The sequence below is a fragment of the Rutidosis leptorrhynchoides genome, chromosome 4, assembly GCF_046630445.1.
Source record: "Rutidosis leptorrhynchoides isolate AG116_Rl617_1_P2 chromosome 4, CSIRO_AGI_Rlap_v1, whole genome shotgun sequence".
In the NCBI taxonomy this organism is placed as follows: domain Eukaryota; kingdom Viridiplantae; phylum Streptophyta; class Magnoliopsida; order Asterales; family Asteraceae; genus Rutidosis; species Rutidosis leptorrhynchoides.
In genome coordinates, this window is record NC_092336.1 from 366428636 (window position 1) to 366436771 (window position 8136).

The 8136-nt window shown below is 33.1% G+C and overlaps 1 pseudogene; it reads left to right on the forward strand.

Annotated features, from left to right (window-relative positions):
* Positions 1-6310: 6310 nt before the first annotated feature.
* LOC139844824 (scarecrow-like protein 3) lies at positions 6311-7331 on the forward strand (annotated as a pseudogene).
* The last annotated feature ends 805 nt before the right edge of the window (positions 7332-8136 follow it).

Genomic DNA, 8136 nt, shown 5'->3' on the forward strand with positions numbered 1-8136 from the left:
AATATTAGTAATATTATACTCGTTGCGGCATATCCTGGAAAGGAGAGAGAAAATGGTGTTACGAACGGGTTCGCTGGTAAGTGCCTCATGTTCTTCACCAAGAGGGCAATGTAGTGGATGGAAGGGATCACCTTCTTCTTGTCTCCAATGATTAAGTAGACTACGAACCCATCCCCAATTCATCCAAAATAGATGATGGCTAATTGGTTGATCCATTCCGGTCACACTGCTTTTGAAGCTCGAGTGAAATTCCATATCGGAATTCGAGGGACTTGAACTAGTGGAGAGTTCCATTTCGTACGATTGAATAAAGGATTTTTCGATATGAAATGATTTCCGGCTATCTGATGGTATTCTAATTACATAGAATATCTATATATATAGAGCAAAAGATTTCATAGATTACGGAGAAATTTACGGAATATGTTAGGCAAAGTTTACAGTAACAGATACGCTAAGATATGAATTAGCATATACGCTAAAATATGAACTTTGTCTATACACTATTTATGCAATCAATGCAGTAAGATGTGTCTAGACTAAGAATGATAAGCATGTAATTTTCTAAGGGTGATAAGCAGATGATTTCCGACTAGAAATGATTAGCAAAACTTTTGACATGCAGTTACGGTCGAAGTCCAGACTCACTAATGCATCTTAATAACTATCCGTTAGACACACTAATGCAAGACATGGTTCGCTAAGACTACCGCTCTGATACCAACTGAAACGACCCGTCCATATTACTATAAACGCAGTACGTTCTCATTGGTCCCATAGCGAGGTATTTGACCTCTATATGATACATTTTAGAAAATATTGCATTCGTTTCATAAAAAAGCACATCATTATTATACATAATGCATATTTTAAACATGTGGACGATTATTTAAGAAATAATCCCCAAAATACATCGGTTTCCAAATACTACACACGTAACGTAACAGTCGAATATAATACATGACAAAGGTTTTATTGAATGCAACACTTTATTTAAATAAAAGTATGAGACTCCATGCACAACTTGCTCAGATAATGCAACAGCGGAAGACTTTCTTAAGGACCTGAGAATAAACATGCGTAAACAGTCAACACAAAGGTTGGTGAGATATATAGGTTTATTATCGATATAAATATAGATCACAAGATTTCATAGTTATAAATATATGTATACTCGCAAGTGTATAAAAGTATTCTATAAGTTGTTGAGCGCTTCGGTAACCATACTTAACCATTAATGTGGCATATTCCCTTTATTATGAAATCTCCCTACACTGTACCAAGTGTAGTAAAAACGAAGTACTATGCAACCGTTTACGATACTAGAGCGACTAGCCCGGTTGGGGTTGTCAAACCCGATAGATCTATCAATAGGATTCGCGCTTACATGTTCTTACAACATATAAATATTAGTTTCCAAGCTATTAGGGAAGATATGCAAGGTGGTACAACTTAAAGTAGAATATATTTTAAGTACTTGTGTCCATAGCGTAAAACATAAAATGCATGTATTCTCATCCCAAAATATTTTTAGAGTTTAAAAATGGGACTATATACTCACAGTAGTAAAAGTATATTAATAATAAGTTTTCAACTTATTAAAAATATGACTGTCATCCTTGGATTCACGAACCTATAACAATAATAACGATTCAGATAATAATACGACATATGAATAAAATAAAGCAAGTTCATATAATAGTTATATAATAATTTTTAACATTTTATGTTAGTAGTCCATTGTTAGTAGTCCTTTGTTAGTAGTCCAAAATAGTCTGAAAAGTCCAACAGTCCAATAATCGGTATATATATATATATATATATATAATCTTAGAATTACCCCCATGACGTATTGTATACGTATTGTCTTTGCATCAACCCAGAGACATATTGTATACGTATTATCTTAGAATTAACTAAGACGTATTGTGTACGTATTGTCTTAGGATTTATCAAAACGTATTGTATACTTATTGTGTTAAGACGTACCAAGAATATTATTATACATATATACAATCACAGAATTAACCAAGATTATAATATTTTGTTATAATACTGATAACATGTCCAAATATATATAGGATATAGGAAAAGTTAACAAGGATATAGTTAATATAGTTTTTATAATATAAATTTCGTCCATACAACGTTAATTTTAGCAGATTTTGTTTTGCTCGCCAAATATTCATTACAACTCCGTTTAAAGTGAATCAAATTGCTATGAATTCATTAAGAAGGAAATTTTACAAAACCAATTCAAAAAGTTCATCCCAAGTAGTAATTTTTAGAGCTTTACCCTCTTTTTGTGTCGGTGGACAGATTTGGAAAAATCTCGGCATCCACCCAATATATGATTTTTGATAAAATACTTCCACTTTGTCTAAAATCATGAAAAAAATACTGGAAGTCTTATTTACATATATTAACATATTTCCAAAGTCTTAGTCTCGAACTCAAAGTCTAAGATAGGTTTTCAATTCCCAACCCAAAACAGCCCGCTTTTTACCGAATGGAGATTAAAGGATATATGTTAAGTTTCAAGGTGTTCTTCATATGTACAAGTTATAAGTTCTTATATTAACTTAATATAACATCATAATACATATAAATAAGTGTTATTAGAGTTAATTTATAAAGATTAGATTAGTTTTTCAAACAAGCTTGGTGTTCACCAAAACAAGTTCTAGTTTTTACAAGTTTTATAAGTATAATAAGATAGCAACTATACAAGGAATTGAACAAGGATTTTGAGAAGTATTTTACCTTGATTATGAAGAGGAAAGTTACTGAGATTAAAATATTATATGAGAGCATTCAAGTATGTGTTTTTAGTTTAAGAAAATGTGGAGTAAAAATGAGTTAAAATTATCCTTATTTATAAGCTTATAATTTTGGCTTTTAGTGAAAATATCTAAGATAAGTTAAATTGTATTAAGTCATGCATGACATATTAAATTGATTAGGTCATGGATGACATATTACACAAATAATTGCAGATTTCTATTGGTATATACCAATAGTAAATACTTCTAGAAGCTGTGTATAATACGGGTAAAAATACCGTATGAATGCGAGTAGAATTCTTTGAGAAAATTGAACGAAAATACGAGTATAGCTATCCTTTATTTGTATTGGTATATTATAAAGTGTATTCAATACTTGTAAGGATGTATTTACACTCGTAATACATTATATGTAAATACATTTTAATATAAGTTAATTACGTCGTTTAAATAGTAATATATATATTGTTTGAAAACTCTTTAAATTAGTAGTATGAAAATATATATAATACTTTGTTAATATACTTAATGAGATATTTAATTATCATATTTTCAAGTTAAATATATATAAATCCATATATACACACAATAATTAAACAATTAAACAATTAAATGAAGTTATGATGTTCGTGAATCGTCGGAATAAAAGGGTGACCAAAAGCTTGTGTAAAACTCTTTTCGGAGGTTCAAGATTTATTAAAATTCATTGCTTATCAAGTCAGAATTATATAAAGATTAAGTTTAAATTTGGTCAGAAATTTTCGGGTCGTCACATATAAAGACTAATCAATCAATTGATTTAAGTACTCACGAGTATCTTATGATATAATAAGAATTTGGTAAGTCCTTAGATCAAAGGATTATTAAAGAAAATTGATTGAAGTCGAAGTGAATGAGAGTAAAGTCCAATTAGATCCCTAGGTATGGGATGTCCTATGACTAAGGCATATAGTTAAATGTGCAAGGAAAAGTCTAGACACTTATGCCTTAGACAGATTATGTTTCGTGGGTATATCACGAATGAAGTGATATTTGTGAATTTTGTTGGGTCACAACAAAGTTTGACTAAATCACTTGACAAAAGCATTAGTCGAAAGCGCGCAAAAGTTGGCTGATGATGTGGGATTGAAGTCCATTAAATCTTCCAAAGTGAGACGTCCAATTCCCTTCTAGTACAACGCTAGGAGCTGAATTCAATGAGGTAAGCTTACTGTCTGAAGATTGAAACACATAAATATTCTGATCCCAAAGTATGTGTTTAGACCCATAAGTGGAGTTAGGTTGAAGTTTAACTTCTTTATAGTTCTTTTGAAAAATTGCAAATGCGGGTGCAAGACTAAAAGAGCTACCTATGTGAACATGAAGTTTTTCCGCTTCAATGGAGCTTTGGACTTAGCTGCCAATATGTTCACTGAAGGATTGTGACACATGGCTTATAATAGTGTCAAGATTGCCTTAGGGATATGTAAGAAACTGATGTGTATAATATTTTATAGTTTTCATATGAGTGAAAGGGTTCAATTTCTGAAACACCCTGATACTCGAATCCTCGTAAATATTATACTAAGTGAAAATTCAATTTCTGAAACATTTTCATTTACGCATTAGTTTGTTCTGTTTGTTTAAATATTTTAGTAAATCAAGGATTACACTAAAATGGGGGGGATTTGTTGGTGATTTTAGTGTTATCAACAGTCATTTTAGTTAATTGGGATTTACTAGAAAGCAAAGGCTTATCGAATTAAGTTCAATGACGAGTTTGGAGAGTGCGGAGTACACGCTCGTTCGAGTTAATTCAATAAGGTCTTGAAAATTACATCTTTTGATGAAAGGTAACCATGAATGGTTACATCATTTCATGAAGAGGGATGTTATTTTCTAAAAGGTTTAAACGAAGAGTTGCATCTTTTCGTTGAAAGGCTGCATATTTACATTGAAGGGTTACATCCTTTCGTCGCACCTTTTCACCTCTTATATATAAAGTACTTTGCTTTCATTCTAAAAAAAAAAAAACAGAAAACACACAATCTCTCTGATAATTTGATTAATGATTTCATTGCCAAAAACACTAATTGAATTCTTGTCTTATCCTTGTAAAGATTTCGTGAAAGCGATGGAATCGTTGGGTCGAAATACTTTATAGAGAAAGTGAACACACGATTCAAGAATCAATCCGGCAGTCAATTCTAACCCTTATTTCTAACAGGGAAGACCCTAAACTAACTCATGAACGAATCGGGAGTTAGCCCAGACGTTAAGACTAGCCATAAGTTCAAGTGTAGAACTCACTCCCAAAAGCTAGCTTGAAGGATGAGGGAACATCTTCACTTATAAGTCATCACCCAATCCCATACTTGGGCGACATCACCCAATCCCATATTTGGGCGATGTGGGATCATAACAATAATCTGATCCTGGTGTGATCATCATTCCTGATTGATTTCATACTTTATTTATACGTCTGCCAATTAAATTCGTAATTTCTACTCATATGAATGTAATGAACTTCGAATAGTTACAGGTTTAACAAATATAATCATATTTATTTGATTTCAGAGTATCTAATCTTTGAGTTGATATACTGCTGACCATGTTAATAATCTATCTCCATCATGGGTAACATCGTTGGACTGATTCATGAAAACATTTATAATAATTTACAGCTTAATATGGATGTTTTACATGATTTGAATTAGGCTTCTTTAAGGCTTTTGTTTAGTTATAGATACTGAATACTGATTGTCATTGTTCATAAAATATATTGCCCCAAATATTTACATAACTTGGCCTTTATACAGTTTACGACTTACGAGTTAATACAACCTTAGCAACTAGCTTACATTCTGATAAATCATAAGCCGTTACAAACTAATTTAAGTGCTTTAGCATTTTTTGCTAAATGTATCTGATATGTACTTCTGAACTTTAACAAAATTAGCAGCAGAGACTTGCTAATGCAGCTATGGAAGCGGTTCTTGATCTTTCAATGGAGCCACATATCTATGTGGTTTTTAATTTCCCTGAGTTAATTTTCGTGTAGCATATTGTTTGTTTGTTTGTGTAATCTTGAAACATATGTGATTTACAATGTGTTTGATACAACTGAATGAATAAGTGTAAAATGGTTAATTATTAAATGACACCCTAAATGATGCATTATTACCTTATTAACCTTTTAGATGAACAAATAAAAAATATATATAATTGTTTCATAATTGTTCTGTATATACTCAATAAGGGTCTTAATAAAAAATGAAGGTGTTTAATGGTGAAGAGTTAACTTAGCACAGTTTTTTGTTTCGTTGAGCACTACTTGTCATTCAGAGATTACAAACAAAAACGATATCATTCAATGCTTAATCATTTCATTAAGAGGCAATCAAACGCACCTTTACTCTATTGCACAGTTTCATATATGTGTTTTTGTACTTCAATGAAGTCAATAATATCTGGTCTTAAACTAACAACCATTTTAAAACACGTTTGCAGTCCAAGTTTGATAGTAGATTTGAAGTTTAATGTCATTCATGGCTCAAGAAGACGGATCTTCATCGATAAGTTCATCTCCCCTTCACTTTTTCTCCTTAATGTCACTTTCACCCGGATGGCCGGAACTGGATCACCATTCCCATGGCTAAAAAAAATGGAAGCAGAAGAACGAGGTTTATACCTCATCCAACTTCTTGTAATGTGTGCTAACAAAGTAGCAGCTGGTAGTATCAAAAAAGCCAACGTTGGGCTCGAACAAATTAACAGTCTTGCATCTGTAGATGGTGACACAATGCAAAGAAGTGCAGCTTACTTCACTGAAGCACCTGCAAATCAAATACTAAAACGATGGCCTGGTTTATATAAAGCCATTAATTCCAATAGAATGACATCAGCATCTGATGAGATTCATGTGAAAAAATTGTTTTTTGATTTGTGCCCGTTTTTGAGATTATTGTATCTCATTACGAATCAAGCAATTCTTGAAGCTATGGAAGGTGAAAAGATGGTTCATATTAATTCCAATAGAATGACATCCCTAGTCCTGATTCGACTTCATCATCACCATTATCGTTTACTAATTCTAAAATGATGAGCTTTTTAACCGCCCTTTTGAAATTATCTTCGAAACTCATGGTGGTTACCGAGCAACAATCAAACCATAATGGGTTTAGTTGAATGGAGAGAGTACTTGAAGCGTTTATCTTTTATGCAGCGTTATTCGATTGTTTAGAATCTACTGTTGCACGTTCATCACCCGAGCGCCAACGACTTGAAAAAATGTTATTTAGTGAGGAAATCAAGAATATTATAGCATGTGAGGGGCGTGAACGAAAGGTTAGACACGAGAAGCTTGCAAAATGGGTTCCAAAGCTCGAGTTTGCTGGACTTGGAAGGGTTCCGTTGAGTTATAACGGAAGATTGGTAGCTACTAGATTGTTGTAGAATTATGGGTATGATGGGTACAAGATCAAAGAAGAAAGTGGTTGTTTACTTATTTGCTGGCATAATCAACCATTATTTTCAATTTCAGCATGGAAATTTAGATGGTACAGTTAGTTTGTAAGTTAACCGTCGTCAAGGTGGCCTAGTGCTTGACATCATGACTCACGTTTAAACCTCACTAGCTGCACATTTTCTCACTAGCTGCACATTATGGAATGGTTAGGAAAAGGGTCAGAAATGGTCACGTAAATACCTGGTTAGGTCGCGTAAATATGAGTTAAAATACTCGCTGTAACATCCCGCCTTTTTCCGTTTACTTTCCGTTTATTTATTTAAAGTCCGTTATAGAATTATAACATCTTCCGTTAATACGCGTTTTAAATTATCTCGTTTAGGTAATTCACGCACCCGCTTTTAAACTAGAGGGACTAAAGTTGCCAAATGACCAAAGTTTTGACTAGGTCAAAGTGGTCAACCTCACTCTCATCCATTCATTCCCTCCTTGAGACCTGGCAAACAAGACCCATAGCTTTAAAAAGAGGTCCAGTGGGTTTAACTTAAGACCCAAATGGGTCTAAGCATTTAATAGAAAAGAAAAAGAAGGGGGTCCAAATTCTAAGCCCACCACAGCCCAACTTATATTTAGAGATGGCAATGGGTGAGAAAAAACCCGTGACCCGCGGGTACCCGATTCGCGACGGGCGAGTAAATTCATTAAATCTTACCCACGGGTACGAGTACGGGTAAAAATTTATACCCGCCAAAGGGTCGCGGGCTGGTCGCGGGTATATACTACCCGTCGCGGGTAAAATTCGACCCGTGAATACATGAGACTTTTTTCTTAATTTACCTGCGAGTTTATACTTACAACTATTAATTTTGAAAGTAAACTTAGTTGTGATTGAATAATGATTAATAA